Genomic DNA, 16,893 nt, shown 5'->3' with positions numbered 1-16,893 from the left:
ATTACTTTTTTCCCCAGGATCACAGAGGAGAGAATTGCACGATGTGTGGAACTGCATTGATAGGTGTGAGAGTGCTTCTCTTGTATAAGTCTGTCGAAATCCTCTGAAATCTAGGTCATGTTTTATTGAGTTGATCATAGAATGATAGATATGCAAGATCTTAAATCTGAAGACGCTTCAGGCCGAATAGCTCATTTTCTAAAGAGTTGTGAACTGTTGTACCCCATACAAAACACTGCCACCACAAATCTCTCTATCTGAGCTGCTCTTGTCAATGTTGTGGCTGAACTTTCCCAATATTGACAGACACCAGTGCTGTCTGGGATGAACACTATTTCTAGGTCGGCTCAGTTTACAGCCAGTGACCAGCATAAAGAAAATAATCACCTCTACGCAGGGGATCAAAAGCAGAGAAACCAAGATGTCTGCTGCTCATTAACCTTCAGCAGGTTGAAAATCGATGCCAAGCCCAATGTTCCCTTCTTTTGACTTTTAACAACGGAATAAGACATCATCACAATTTGTATTTTTGGAAAGAAATGAGAACTTGGGAAAACTAAGTACCAAGAGTTATTGTCACTTGACTCATAAAGTCAAATATTGTGAGGTGAGTGAGTGAGTGTGTGTGAGAGAGAGAGCTCTGCCCCTTGGAAACCAGATGTAGTCCATTGGCCATCTGTGCGCGGTGTGTGTGTGCGTGCCTCCTTTGTAATTAGGAAAAAGCATGTGCTAATTGAGTTATGGTCTTAGGGCGCGGTAGAATCCATCTCACCACTCATTATCTATGAGTGTTAGCCATTAGTGCATATGACAGCAACTTTTAAGTATTTGTTTCAGGTGTCCCACGTGGTGCTTTATAAACAGTTCTGCGTGGGTGGGCTTATTTCGTCATGTTAGAAGCAATGGTGTGAGTCCACTGGAGGTGTTGAATTACTGCATCTGTTGCTCTTAATGCACGCCTTCTGAGCTTGAAATATGCAAGCAGAGGGAGTGATCCTTCAAAGACTGCCTTTGTCTTCTTCATGGGGATGTGTGCTGTGCGTAAAGTTATTACCGCATATCTCAGCTCGTGATTCAGACTAGATTAGGGAGAATTATTACACTGCGGGTTGTTGTTTTTTTAGGATTGTGCTCTCACTGTCAATATAGGCCTAATGACATTTTATTTTCACCCCAGAGGGATATTTTTGATTATATTCTTAATAAATTGAAATCATTGTTAAGTCTTTCTGTATCAATATGGACTAAAATGTTAAGTCCTTTTGGGTCATTTTGATCCCAGCCAGAAACACCTAATTCTGCCTATAGTCATTTCATAGATATGACGTTTATTTGAGTCTAGGCTTCTCTGGAGACATAATAACAAGTAATCCATACCAGCGAAGGGGGACCTGTCTCAGGGATTTTGACCAGATAGACAGATCATCTGCAGAGATATAGCTCCCCCTAATATTGTACTTTTCTATACCACATATCATATGACTGTGTACAAAAACAAAATGACCGGGTTTTGTTTGCATATACATATCTGCCAATGGTATACAAAGTCTGTGAATGATAGACATGCTGGATAGAACTGCAATACATAATTTAGATACACTCTGAATATACACATAGATGTATTGGTGTGTATTCATTGAACACTGGTCACTTTAATAATGTTTACATACTAATTTACCCACTTTGTGTATATACTGTATTCTAGTCATGGCTCATCCTATATAACTACTGCTGTACACACCTTTCCTATTAATATACTGTCTTACACACTATTATATATATTTATATATATACATATATACATTATGTTAGTAGTTTGAGGGGTTAAATTAATCTGCATATAGTGTTCCTTGTTAACGGTTGAGTAACTTGTCGACCTAGTTTTCTAAAGCTCACTTTTTGTTGTTGATCTTACTAGGCTCATGTATTTTCTACTCAGGCCATATATTTGATTTAGTTTTCATCATCTATCTCCTCTCTCATCCATTTCCCCTTGTCTTTATGCACAATATCCATTATATTGTGTATCACCTCGACCTAATCTAATTTATTTTATAAAGCAAATATTTCTCACCACTGAACAGAGATAAATGAATTACAGTCAGCTCATCTTACCTCACCACTTCTACACGCGTCCCGCAAAGCAGAAAAACATTCTCTTTCAGGGGATAAAGGTGGAAATATTGATTGAGTGGGGAAGAAATATTCCTCAAGTTATGACTAGATATTTCCATAATGTTTTTCTCCATGAGACAGCGATTATGGGTGGAAATAGTCCCAGAAGGGATCCTATAACTTGGGTCCCTGGAACACGAGTCGTCTTGCCCTTTACTCCAATCTTCCTCATTCAGCAGTATTTCCTATATAAACTCTGGCATGCCAAATGGGATATCTGAAATTGAAATATATTATAAATAGGCTATTACAAATGTGCATTTTTGATATCCTCAACTTGGTCTCTTTGAAAATATCTACTCTGGCTGAAAATACAAGTTTGTCGACTGCGCCATGCACCGAGAAACAGATGGCATGAATTGAATTTCACACCATTTAACCTCATACCTTAATGCCCACAGTAAAGTGTTTTCTTCTGTTAATTTGGTTTGGTCCAATACAACCCAGCCGTTTGCGGAAGATAGATGAGATAAGTGCTTTTGATGAAATAGTATTAACGGAATGGCCAGCAGTTTGGAATGTAGGCCTACCCATTAGCCGTTTTCACACTTGAGCTAAAAGGCCTAACATCCACACCGCTAAACGAGGTGGATTTTCGAATCACATTAGCTCTCTGGTGGTTTCACACATTTGTCAAAATATCCTGACATCCTTTTCAGTTGATTCAAACAACGTTTGGCGGCTGGTCTGACAGCTGAGTCAACGCAGACAACAGCGGATTTTAAGCGTTCATGCGGGAGCTCTCCATGGTTCTGAAGTCCTATAGCGCGCCACTGTCCTTAACGGTGTTAATTCAAATCAAATCAAGTTTATTTGTCACGTGCACCGAATACAACAGGTGTAGATCTTACAGTGAAATGCTTACTTACAGGCTCTAACCAATAGTGCAAAAACGGTATTAGGTGAACAATAGGTAAGTAAAGAAATAAAACAAAAGTAAAAATACAGGTTTTATACACTAGTATGGTTAAAGTGATTATGCATATGTGATGAACAGAGAGTAGCAGTAGCGTAAAGGAGGGGTTGGCAGGTGGTGGGTGGCGGGATACAATGCAGATAGCCCGGTTAGCCAATGTGCGGGAGCACTGGTTGATTGGCCCTGTCCTCTATTGGAAGAAGAGACAGACTGCTGATTGTCAGTTAGGGAAAATTGCAACATTGGCTGACAAATCTGTCATTTGAAGCCTGTAGTGTTTCGTTTGTATGCGCTTCCCATGGTTATTTTCAAAGCAGCAGTATCTTCTCAAAGGCCTATTTAAAAGTATATTTCATGCAGACAGGTACATTCAGAAATGTAGGCTTACTTTTAGCCCAGGTTAGTCTATAACCTCATCAGAACGAAATAATGAGTCACCATGAATCTAAGTGACATGCAAAGACAGAGGTAGTCTACACCTTCAACTGAAACTTTACAGCTCACATTCTAGCCGCTGGCTCACTTAAACCAAGTCGTAAAAAATCCAGGGTGGAGCTTCGCGAGGTTGTCCGTGGTAAATATTTTATTAGATAAATGTCTGGGGCCTGGGTAGTAGAAGTGTAGACTACTCGATGCTGGAAATTAATCGCAAGGAGAGATTGAATATACTGGCTGAATTGCACCGGGTCTAGTCGTGTTTTATCTGAGCACACTCAGAACACATTCTATTTCATGCTCTCTCCACCAAAGCATTCAATTCTGCATCATAGGCTACAGTAGCCTACCGTAGGCCTATTTTTCGCTTATTCGATCAATGTAACAGAAGTTGTGTAGACTATAAACATATAGCCTAGTGAGCAGAAAGATAAGCCCCCTTCATATGATATGCCGTGAAAAACATCTGAACATATCGGATCCTCCTCACCTTAGGTCGTTAGCGGACATCGACCTGGCCAAAGCCTAATGACTAGCCTAAATAGGCTACTGCGCTAAACAATCAATCGCAAAGCCCTCGTATAATAATCTTGGGATCAAATAATTGATAGCTTTTCTCTTGGAGAATATCTGTGAGACGGAGATGATTCAGTTGTGTTTAACACCACCTCGGGGGGTTACATTACACCGACGTGCTTACAGATGGGCACATAATCAAGTAGGCCTATTGATATTTATGCAGCGTTTGTAATGTGATTGAAGTGTGGAAGTGAGCCGGCCTATTATGTGATGCTAAGTGTAATCGATTCAATTGGTCTATAGTTGAGCATCTGCCAATCTGTCTAAAAACGATTAGAGGACCCCCACCCCACACCCACCAGAAACGCAATGCTGACAAAAAAGAAGAACTTTTGGATCGCACTGAGCTCGTCATCATCTCTTGGTTTTCTCCTCAGACTTGCCATGCCGTCATTTCAGCACATCCCTCACTTGGCGACTTGTAAACTATGACATCACTGAACGTAGCCTATACTTGAAAGATTGCAAATGGGGCGGGCGAGCGCAGCGCATGTGTTCAGAATGGGGAAGACAGCTCACAATTCTCATGTCAAATCGATCCCAGCTCGAGAGGTGTGCGCGCGTGGAGCGCAACTATCATTCTACCATCACCATCACTCTTGCATCTCTCCAGCGGCTAGCGAACCCGTCTGACGGGCATTGGCGGGGGACCATTGTCAATAACACAATGAACTAGTGTTGAACGCTTAGAAAACATTAGTCTCTTTTCGCTCTTTTGGATGTATTCACTTTTGGTTACTTTTTTCTGTCATGAATGATTTACCTCTCCATCTCTATGCCACTGTCTTCTTTTGGTTTCCGCTGTTATGGGACGCAGTAAGATACTGTAATTAGAGGGTGGATCCAGTCGGTAACCGAACTCAGACAGCTCACCTAGCTCCAGCGCCGTGGTACCAGGATAAGCTGTAGCCCACCCTGCTGCTCGCCTGATTGTGGCCGGTTTCGCCAGATTGGCAGGCAGTTGTAAGGATTGGTTTATAGTCGGAAACCGGATTCAGTGAAGTGAAGAAAAAGTAACACAGCAAGCGTGCTATCCACCGGATTCCTAAACACTTTGATTATGCCATCGGTTTTATAGATTTAGGTAAGAGGGTATTTTTCATTCTTAATTCCTTGCATTGATTTGTATAGATCACCTGCTTTCCTGTTTGTTTCGTGACTGTTCCATGGGCTCGAGCGCACACGTTCAGTGATAGGCTAATGAAATAGGGACCAGGGTCAAGAGAATATTTTGCTTTTAGAAGGTGTAGGCACTAGGCAGGCTACCATTTTTCATGCCGCACAGAGGAGGGGTGGTTACTGCTAAAGGGGAAAATAACTTTGATGTTCTGGGTCTCTATAGTCTGCTCAATTTGTCAAATGACCACCCTGTGAGAGGAGGACGTTTTGGAGAAAAATACAAGAATGAAACTAATTATCCTCAATCTCTGGCTATTAGTCACTTCAGATTCCTGTTTTCTTTACATTGCTTAATCTAAATCCTTGCACTGAATTGCAATAGACTGTCTTAAATTAAAACGAGGGAACTTTAGAAAAATCCAATCCACTGTCATTTGAATCTGCTCGCAGTAAGGGCAGAGAGTGTAAAACAGAGAAAAACGGCGAGATTGATGCGGTGTTCAGTGCGAGGCTAAATACGCGTTCGTCGGGGCTCGGTGCTGCCTATTAGCGGCTATCGAGTAGTCCGCAAGGCTGTTCAGCTGATCTGGCTCTTTTTCACCTGGCTTCTAACGGCTTCGTATGGATCCTGATCTGGTGAGAATAGAGAGGGAGCGGAGACGCAGGCGCGCAGTGAGGAAATGCGCAGCTGAACGCTCTCTACTCACAGCAGGGCTGGACTGAAGTGAAAGTTTTTTTTAATATGCAGAAACAGACATCCTGCAATAGAGAATAAATATTAATATTATTCACAAACTCTCTCAATTCAATTGAAAGGGGCTTTTTTTGGCATGGGAATCACGTCTCTCCCTCTCTCTCACTCACACACACACACACACACGCACGCACGCACGCACGCACGCACACACACACACGCACGCACACACACACACACACACACACACACACACACACACACACACACACACACACACACACACACACACACACACACACACACACACACACACACACACACACACACACACACACACACACACACATCAAGAGGAAAATGACTTGGTGCATGTTAATGAGAACAGAAATGAGAGCCAACCCCTATTATGTTGTAATTGTTAGTCATTCTTGTCTCTAACCCCCACCCTCCTCCTCCCCACCACCTCCTCTCTGCTCTTCTCTCTCATCCTTGTCTCTAACCCCCATCCTCCCCCTCCCCACCCCCTCCGCTCTGCTCTTCTCTCTCATCCTTGTCTCTAACCCCCACCCTCCTCCTCCCCACCACCTCCTCTCTGCTCTTCTCTCTCATCCTTGTCTCTAACCCCCACTCTCCTCCTCCCCACCACCTCCTCTCTGCTCTTCTCTCTCATCCTTGTCTCTAACCCCCATCCTCCCCCTCCCCACCCCCTCCGCTCTGCTCTTCTCTCTCATCCTTGTCTCTAACCCCCACCCTCCTCCTCCCCACCACCTCCTCTCTGATCTTCTCTCTCATCCTTGTCTCTAACCCCCACCCTCCTCCTCCCCACCACCTCCTCTCAGCTCTTCTCTCTCATCCTTGTCTCTAACCCCCACCCTCCTCCTCCCCACCACCTCCTCTCCGCTCTTCTCTCTCATCCTTGTCTCTAACCCCCACCCTCCTCCTCCCCACCACCTCCTCTCCGCTCTTCTCTCTCATCCTTGTCTCTAACCCCCACCCTCCTCCTCCCCACCACCCCCTCTCCGCTCTTCTCTCTCATCCTTGTCTCTAACCCCCACCCTCCTCCTCCCCACCACCTCCTCTCTGCTCTTCTCTCTCATCCTTTCTCTAACCCCCATCCTCCTCCTCCCCACCACCTCCTCTCTGCTCTTCTCTCTCATCCTTTCTCTAACCCCCATCCTCCTCCTCCCCACCACCTCCTCTCTGCTCTTCTCTCTCATCCTTTCTCTAACCCCATCCTCCTCCTCCCCACCACCTCCTCTGTGCTCTTCTCTCTCATCCTTTCTCTAACCCCCATCCTCCTCCTCCCCATCACCTCCTCTCTGCTCTTATCTCTCATCCTTTCTCTAACCTCCATCCTCCTCCTCCCCACCACCTCCTCTCTGCTCTTCTCTCTCATCCTTGTCTCTAACCCCCATCCTCCTCCTCCCCAGCACCTCCTCTCTGCTCTTCTCTCTCATCCTGGTCTCTAACCCCCACCCTCCTCCTCCCCACCACCTCCTCTCTGCTCTTCTCTCTCATCCTCGGTTCTGCATTTTGTATAGAGTGAGAAAGAGTGTAATTATTTCACCATTGTTTCTCTGTCCGGTAGTGACAGTCTGCAGGGACCGTGTCATTAGTACAGTGCAGAGGAGGAGATGGAGAGGTCCCCAGAGAGAGGAAAGGTTTGGCGACTTAATTCTCAATGACAGTAACATGAAGATAGGTGCAGTACTCTACATTTCAAGGAGCTTACTCTAGCAAACCTGGCCTCCTCTTTCACTGAACCATCATCAATACACACACACACACGCACACACACACACACACACACACACACACACACACACACACACACACACACACACACACACACACACACACACACACACACACACACACACACACACACACACACACACACACACACACACACACACTTCTTTGTACATGTGCCTGGCATACTTTTTTGAGGGAAAGCGATAGAATTGAGGATTCTCACCAGCATATCTCCAAGCTGTGTTGCTTCCCCTTTGTCAGTCTCTGTGGTCCCATTTTATCTCCACATACCCCCTCCTCTATACCTTCCCACATCCAGACTCATCTCCCACCTTTCAGAACCCCCACCAGACAGCAATAAGGCCTATCCTGTGAGGCTCCTACACGGCATGGCCATCCTTTTCCTCCAGACATGCAGGGGATTTATCTGGCTGAGTGATTGTGAATGCGGAGGAGTGTATTGTGTGCATTTGTGATTGTGCATGAGTACGAGGCTAAGCAGGCAGGGAGGGGACAGGCCAGATACTCCTGGGCGATAAGCTAGATGAATAACAGGGATCACGGATAGCAGTGCGACAGACTGATCTGAGATCAGCTGTACGCTGGCATTAGCAGATTCACTGTGTGCCACTGTGATTGATGCTGTGCAATCCAGAGAGGAGGGAGGAGAAATCCTCCCAGCAGGGAGGTAGAGAAGGAGAGAGAGAGGAGAGTGGGAGGCCTCTCATCTGTAAGTGAGATTGGTCCTGATGGCCGTTCATCCTCTCCTCTTCTGCCCGAACCATACTGTACTGTACAGGGTAGTCTCCAGAGAGATATTAGAGTCAATCACATCCTAATGCAGCACAGGAGCTGGAGAAAAAACACTCCATCAGAGCTTCCATAGAGGCCAGGCTGAGATGGAGGGTGCAGCCAGAGATCAGTGTCACCTCTGGGGTAGCCTGGAGGAAGGTAGGGCAGGGCAGTTTAACATTAGAGGGAGTATGTGTGCCTGTGCCATGAGCAGCAGAAGGCAGAGGACACAACCCCCTGTCATGAAGAGTATGATGTGTGAGTTAGAAATCCATTGAGCCCTTGCTTTTTTTAATCAAAGGGAGCCTCTCTAAAGCGAGTGAATGGTTAAAGGCCGAGTGCAGTCAAAAACGTGATTTCCCTGTGTTTTATATATATCAAATCAAATCTAAGTTTATTTGTCACGTGCGCTGAATACAACAGGTGTAGACCTTACAGTGAAATGCTTACTTACAGGCTCTAACCAACAGTGCAAACAATATATTAGGTGAACAATAGGTAAGTAAAGAAATAAAAACAACAGTAAAAAGACAATGAAAAATAACAATAGCGAGGCTATATACAGTAGCGAGGCTATAACAGTAGTGAGGCTACATACAGGCACCGGTTAGTCGGGCTGATTGAGGTAGTATGTACATGTAGATCTGGTTAAAGTGACTATGCATATATGATAAACAGAGAGTAGCAGTAGCGTAAAAGAGGGGTTGGCGGGTGGTGGGTGGCGGGACACAATGCAGATAGCCCGGTTAGCCAATGTGCGGGGGCACTGGTTGTTCGGGCCAATTGAGGTAGTATGTACATGAATGTATAGTTAAAGTGACTATGCATATATGATAAACAGAGAGTAGCAGCAGCGTAAAAGAGAGGGGGGGCACACAGTGCAAATAGTCCGGGTAGCCATTTGATTATCTGTTCAGGAGTCTTATGGCTTGGGGGTAAAAACTGTTGAGAAGCCTTTTGGTCCTAGACTTGGCACTCCGGTACCACTTGCCATGCGGTAGTAGAGAGAACAGTCTATGACTGGGGTGGCTGGGTCTTTGACAATTTTTAGGGCCTTCCTCTGACACCACCTGGTGTAGAGGTCCTGGATGGCAGGCAGCTTAGCCCCAGTGATGTACTGGGCCGTACGCACTACCCTCTGTAGTGCCTTGCGGTCGGAGGCCGAGCAGTTGCCATACCAGGCAGTGATGCAACCAGTCAGGATGCTCTCGATGTTACAGCTGTAGAACCTTTTGAGGACCTCAGGACCTATGCCAAATCTTTTCAGTCTCCTGAGGGGGAATAGGCTTTTTCGTGCCCTCTTCACGACTGTCTTGTTGTGTTTGGACCATTCTAGTTTGTTGGTGATGTGGACACCAAGGAACTCTCAAGCTCTCAACCTGCTCCACTACAGCCCGGTCGATGAGAATTCCACACTATTAGATTGGAATAATAGTGTGAAATTGTGAAAAAATACCCTTTTAGGTTAAGACCACCTGAAATTTCAGCCTGTTTTGGTGGGATGGAGTTTTGGTCTGCCTGGTGACATCACCAGGCGGTAAATTAATTAATAGACCCATTACGAAAGAGAGTTCCAAACCTTTCTGCCAATAACAGCTAGTTTTCAGGTTTCCCCTCCCCACTCAGACTACTCCCAGACAGTCCTAGCAAAATTCTTGCTTGAGAAATTGCTCTTTGCTAAGAAGCTATTTTTGTTTATTTTTTATTAATTTAATTGAAAGAAAATCCCAGTAAGGTACTTAATTGTTACCCAGAAATTATTTGATTTTGAGATAAAAATGGCTGCTTTGAACCTTTAAGGGATCCCATTAAAGAAAGATGGAAGCCCCTGTGTTCTCTCTCCCCTTCTCTCTCCCCTTATTTCCCCCTCTCTCTTTCTGTCTGTCTCTGTCTCTTTCTCTTACTTTCCCTCACCCTCTATCTTCTTTTTTCTCGCTCTCCCCTTTTCTCTCTCTGAGTGTATGTATTCTCTGTGCCCCATGAGGCTGCAGTAATACAGTGAGGGAGATGAAAATGTGTGGTGTGTAACAGCCTGGAAAAGTAGTGTGTGAATGAGGAAGACGAGCCCTGGAAGACAGAGGCAGAACAGAGGGAGGAGAGACATATTGCACCGTGGTCCATTGAGCTGTTCTCCTTCGTTCGTCCTGCATGTGTTCCACTGCCTCCCAGGGTTCTGTGATGTCTGGCCTCACTCTACGTAATGGAATCTGAGGCGCTATTGTCTCCGGCAGAGCTGTTTGGCTGTTTGGCTCAGGCCAATCTAGCAGGAGTTTGATTCCATTTAGCAGGGCTGGCTTTGATGGACAGCTCAACCTGAAAGCCCTGGAACAGCAGCCATTTAGAAAGAGAAAGTACGAAGGAGGTAGGCATTTGTTTGCGCAAGTAATGTATTTTGTAGTGGGGGTTTTGAGGTTGAAAAAAAAGAGTTCTTAAATGTATTCAGTCCAGATGTTGGCTGATCACAGAACAAACCCACTTCCCTCTAAACTTTCTCCCTGAATCTCACACTTGTACAGACTTTCATTTCTTATGGAAAAAGTATAAGGAAGTTGTCTTGCTCTCTCATTTCACATATCCCATAGTAAAGAGCACCATCTTCATTTTAGGATGCAAACACGTTTATGGATAAAGTAAATAATACATTTTTCCTCACAGTTGGGTTGGTTGGTTGAACACAATGGGATTTTGTGCATTGATAAGATTCATTGTGATGATGACAGATCCCCTGTAAGCGACGGTAATGATTGTAATTGAACAGACACGGCTCCTACCCATGGTGCAGTATATATCACCCAGGATGCAATCTGCTCCTGTCCCTGCTCGCGGCATGCTGCTGTGGCAGCTGGCAGATGTGCAGGTAAGCGTGAGCGACATCGTGTGTGTGTGTGATTATTAAAGGCTCCCAGTGTAGGCCTAGCATGGGGCCACTGTGAAGGGCTGCAAACTAACGCCACTGATAGAGCCTACACCAGTCACAGTCACAGCAGCACCCAGAGAAACACTACAGGCTGAATGGGGATTTAGACCTCTCTCTCTCTCTCTTGTATTGAAGGCAGAGCCAGAGATCTCTCTGAGTATTGTGGTAGTGTGTTTGAGGTGATGGCTTTGTGAGCTCCAGGCTGCCACCGGTCAGGAGACTGTCTCTGAGGAGGACTGATGTCACTCACAGGATCAGTGGACAATGCCCTGCTCAGGGGTGTTAGAGGATGACACGTATAATTCAATGTGTGTGTGTGTGGTGTAGTGTGTTTGGCTGTCTCTCTGTGTGTGTTAGCATTGGTTTTATGTATGAGTGCGAGGGTAAGAGGGGAATAGAGTGATACGATGTCATGCTCTAGAGACCCACAGACAAATGAATTCACTTATTGACACCACTGACACAACTCACTGACTTTGTAAAATGAACAATTGATCAGGCCCTCTCTCTTTCTCCCCCCTCTCTCCCATCCCTCTCTCTCTGGCCCCTCTCTCTCTCTCTCTCACTCTCTCTCTCCTTGGCCCGCCCGTTTGCACGCATGGCACATTTGGCCATTAATACATTTATGTGCTAGCCGGCACCAGCCTGGTTATTAGCAGCAGAGGGGCCTGAAATAATCAGGATGTTGGCCGTGAGTGTGCGGGCTAAGGGCCGAGGACTCAGCCCCTCCCCTCTCCATGAGACAAGGCCCATTGATTTGTCTGGTCCATAGGCAAACAGCACGTAGTCAGCTAGGTGGAGGAGTCAATGAGCCCAGTGCATTCCTCACCGCTAAAGACCCAGGATTAGCTCAACTTCAGAGGGGCTGTGGCGCCGCGCATAGAAAATCAAACCTAGCTCCACATCAACTTTGTTTATTTTCCATTAATCATAATTTGGACACAAAGCACAATGAATTACTACGGTTATCGGGCGATTTGCCTGTCAGAAATTCTTTTGGCTTTGTTTGCTCGATAGACTGCGGGAGGCTGGTCTCTCTCTCTCTCTCTCTCTCTCTCTCTCTCTCTCTCTCTCTCTCTCTCTCTCTCTCTCTCTCTCTCTCTCTCTCTCTCTCTCAGTGATTCAGTGACTCACTGTTGAACATTCTCTCTGTATCTTTCATCACACCCTCTGCAATTCCAACTGCTCTCGGTCTACAGTGGTTCACCGCTGTGCTCTCAACTTCTAAACTTCGTGATCCTTCACCTCCATGGGGTGAGAACAAATTGAAGAGATGAGACGAGAGAGAAACAAAGAAAGACAAAAAATGAAGAGGTAGAGAGGACAGAGAGAAAAGAGAGAGAGAGACATGAATAAGGTATTAATAAAAGGGGGGAGGGGATTGAGGGACAATTCAATCACTGCTCGTTGCATGAAAAGAAAGAGTAGCAAAGACGGGCATAAAGATTTCAGATGTTTATACAGTCTCCAAGCTGTCTACAGTGTAGGGGATGTATCCAAAGTGCCAACATAAAGGATGGGAGTCAGGTATTTGGACGCACTGCCTGTCTCCCATCCATCTCTGTGTCCTGAGGGACGCTGACTTTTAATGGTCTTTTATTGCTTTATTAGCGAGCGCTGGATTTATGGCGTGGGCCGTGACTCTGTCTGTCAGAGCGCTGTAGGAGCTGCTCTGATCTATGTCAGGCCACGCTGGCTGTCTGGGTTTAAAAGACGCCCTCGTAAAGAACACAGCAACAGAGCTGGGTATGGCTGGGCTGAGCTGGGGGTGGGGCTGCAGGCAGGTTGGCTCAGTGAGCTAATGTTTATTAGCCTGTTAGTGTCTGTGTCTGTTGTTCCATAAAGCATGGAGCAGTAGGGATCCATCTCTCCCACCCTCAACAGGAGAATACCCTCCATCCCTTCCAGCTAGCTGCTATCTGATTTTGGTTGTTGGCCTCGGAAATGGACTGTCATGCCCAACCAGGGAAAGATACATGCAGGATGTTGTACACACCCTATTTCAATGCCTGTGTGTGTGTGTGTGTGTGTGTGTGTGTGTGTGTGTGTGTGTGTGTGTGTGTGTGTGTGTGTGTGTTGGCAGGGGGTCCAGACTCCCTGGAGCTGCTGGTAACCTGCTTGGCCACATGAAACACGCTAAGGGACTCTGGTCACGTCTGCTTTTCATCCTTGGTGCAGAAAAAGGAGAAGGGTGAAAAAAGAGAAAACCCTAAGAATAAAAACACAAAGACACACATCTGGTCGAGTCACTGGATCTGGGGGGCGGAGTCTCTGGCCTGTGCAACAGGCTCTGGATTGGACTTAAGTGCATGCCGATCAATTGTGCTGTAATGGTACCTCACCTTATCGTCCTCTCTGAGCTCTGCAGTCAATACCCGGAGAGGGGCACAGCAGGTAATGGCTGTGGAATCAGCCATTCTTCCCTTGTTCTGAGACCATTTTACACAGCCTGGGGGTGATACTAAATGAATAGCTTGTATGTGTGAGGGAGTGTCTGCCAGGGGTGCCTCTTGACCTCTCTGGCAGCCCACACACAGCACAGACCAAGCCATCTAACTGAGGGAAGTTTTATATTCTATATTATTTGTTTAAATGAGCAGAGTAGATTACCCCAGTAGCACAGAAATAATAATTTAAGAACCCATTAGCCCATTAAACTAGAGCAATGGCATAGTATTAGTATTGGGAGCTAAGTTACGTCTTCAGGTCTCAGGCAGAGTTTTTCATTATGCATGCATAGTTCACTGAACCACCTCTGCTACATAGGCTGTATTCTTCTTAACTGCTAAGAACGTTGGCTAGCGTTGTATAGTTAGACTGCACAGCAAAATTCTATCATTAATGAATACAAAATGCAGTAAACCCTCACACTTTCTGTGCAACTGCAGTTGCTTTTTTATCACTGATACATTTCTGGTGTGGAAGTGTTTGTGGTTATATCTGTGTTAGTCTAAGGAGGCTCTCACTAAACATTCAGCATGGCCAAGGAGTAAAAAATAAAACAGAGTTTTTTAATCAGACAGCGATGTCTGAGAAAGATGAAATATTTTAAGATATGACAATTACTTCACCTCATGTGTTTATATTACCTCAACAGAGAATACACCGCCGTGTCTCTCTCTCTTTCTCTCTCTCTCTCTCTCTCTCTCTCTCTCTTTCTCTCTCTCTCTCTTTCTCTCTCTCTCTCTCTCTCCTTCTCTCTCACACACAGAAATGTGTTGGAGCCAGGAAGGAGGCAGACAAATTGGTCCTACATGATTAGAAATAGCAGTGGGGAGATATTGAGTTTGGAGCAGACGGAGAGAAGGCAGAAATACTCATCAGCACATACAGTAGATAGAGAGAGAGAAATGAAGAGAAAGAAAGTGTGAGATAGATGGATAGAGACAGGAGGTGTAGAAAATGAGAAAGAGACAAGGACAGAGAGAGGAGAGCAGAGACAGAAAAGGAGAGGAAGAGAGAAAGAGAAAGAAAGAGCAAGAAGAAGAGAGTGAGTGAGGAAAGAGAGACTGAGTGATGAGAGATACTGAGTGATGAGAGATACTGAGTGAGGAGAGAGAGACTGAGGGAGGGAGAGACTGAGTGAGGAGGGAGAGACTGAGTGAAGAGAGAGAGACAGAGTGAGGAGAGAGAGACTGAGTGAAGAGAGAGACAGAGTGAGGAGAGAGAGACTGAGTGAGGAGAGAGAGACTGAATGAAGAGAGAGAGACTGAGTGAGGAGAGAGACTGAATGAAGAGAGAGAGACTGAGTGAGGAGAGAGACTGAATGAAGAGTGAGAGACTGAGTGAGGAGAGAGAGACTGAGTGAGGAGAGAGACTGAATGAAGAGTGAGAGACTGAGTGAGGAGGGAGAGACTGAGTGAGGAGAGAGAGACTGAGTGAGGAGAGAGAGACTCAGTGAATAGAGAGAGAATGAGTGAAGAGAGAGAGACTGAGTGAGGAGAGAGACTGAGTGAGGAGAGAGGGACTGTGTGAGGAGAGAGACTGAGTGAGGGAAGATAGACTGAGTGAGGAGAGAGACTGAGTGGAGAGAGAGAGACTGGGTGAGGAAAGAGAGATTGTGTGAGACAGAGAACGAGGGAGGTCATGGTTCATAAATACCTGTTGTCCAGAGTGGTGGCTGGGCTGGACATTTTCTGCAACCCGGAGGAAAAGGAAGAGAACAGCATGTTGTAATGGGCTCTCAGCCAGATAAATGCTCAGGACATGGAATCTCGCTGCTGTGCCCCACCATAATTGTAATATTGTGCACATCTGTGGAAATGTGAAACGCTTTTAAGAAGCCTATATCGGGCTCTCTCTGTGCTCTTCATTTTCCTTGTTTCTCAGGCCATGGAGACACCAGTTGTTTTACACATATATGGTTTTGTCTGTTTAGTGTCCAGTAGCCTAAAGCCAACACTGATGTGTCTCTGGACAATTTAGTCTTTGAGCATTTATGGAAGAATACGGAGACTATGGACTGATGTGTTTATTAACCTTTATATGACTGTGAATGTTGTTGATGGATATTCTCTCTTACAACAACCATGTATCTGGCAATGGACAGGTGACATTTGACGCATCATTTTCAGAGAAACAACAACCTTTACAATTGCCCCAGCTGCTGCTATACAAGCCTCTTCAGGATGGATCTGGGAGGAGACGTTGTCCATGTACAGTGTTCATGTTTAGTTCAATCCTTTGCCCACTGGGAAAACACTGGTTGAATCAACATTGTTTCCACGTCATTTCAATGAAATGATGTTGAACCAACATGGAATAGACGTTAAAGTGACGTCTGTGCCCGGTGGATGGTAATAGTCTTCTCTCTCCATCTAGAGGGAGTAGTGCCACTGCCAAGCCAAACAGCCCCCAGGATAGGTTTTACACTGAGTGTACAAAACATTACGGGGTAGTGCAGTATTTGTCATTCAAGTGATGTAATATCTTGTGTGTTCCTTGGGTGTGATGTGCCTGTGTGCATGTGTGTGCCTTGTGTCGTTTTCGTGTGCGTGTTCAGGGAGTGCTGACAGGTGATGGGCTTTGGATACAGGGCAAACAGATATATTTCCAATAGAGGTGGGATTTCACTGCATGTCAATGAGGCCCCTGTGTCACGCCTGTGAGATTACTGCATAAGCCAACGCATTACTACATAAGCCAACGCAAATCAACACAATCCCACCTTCAGCCCAAGAGAAGGAGAGAGAGAGACAGCGAGAGAGACGTGAAAAGAAAGATGTGAAAAGAAAGATTGAGAGACAGAGAAGGTGAACAGAGAGAAAGAGAAACAGACAGAGAAAGAGGGAGAGAGAGAGGGATAAACAGAGAGACAGAGAAACAGACAGAGAAAGAGGGAGAGAGAGAGGGATAAACAGAGACAGAGAAACAGACCGAGAAAGAGGGAGAGAGAGAGGGATAAACAGAGACAGAGAAACAGACAGAGAAAGAGGGAGAGAGAGAGGGATAAACAGAGACAGAGAAACAGACCGAGAAAGACAGAGAAAGAGGGAGAGAGAGAGTGAT

General features: G+C 45.5%; 1 protein-coding gene across 1 annotated transcript in view; it reads left to right on the top strand.

The window, feature by feature from the left end:
* Window positions 1–4,483: 4,483 nt before the first annotated feature.
* Window positions 4,484–16,893, top strand: part of LOC129851040 (chemokine-like protein TAFA-4) — a 47,711-nt gene continuing 35,301 nt past the window's right edge. The window contains exon 1 of the mRNA XM_055917206.1: window positions 4,484–5,189. The gene's annotated coding sequence lies outside the window, so the exon portion shown is untranslated. The remainder of the gene's footprint in view (window positions 5,190–16,893) is intronic.

The sequence above is a fragment of the Salvelinus fontinalis genome, chromosome 3, assembly GCF_029448725.1.
Source record: "Salvelinus fontinalis isolate EN_2023a chromosome 3, ASM2944872v1, whole genome shotgun sequence".
In the NCBI taxonomy this organism is placed as follows: Eukaryota; Metazoa; Chordata; class Actinopteri; order Salmoniformes; family Salmonidae; genus Salvelinus; species Salvelinus fontinalis.
This window is presented reverse-complemented; position numbering and strand designations above follow the sequence as displayed.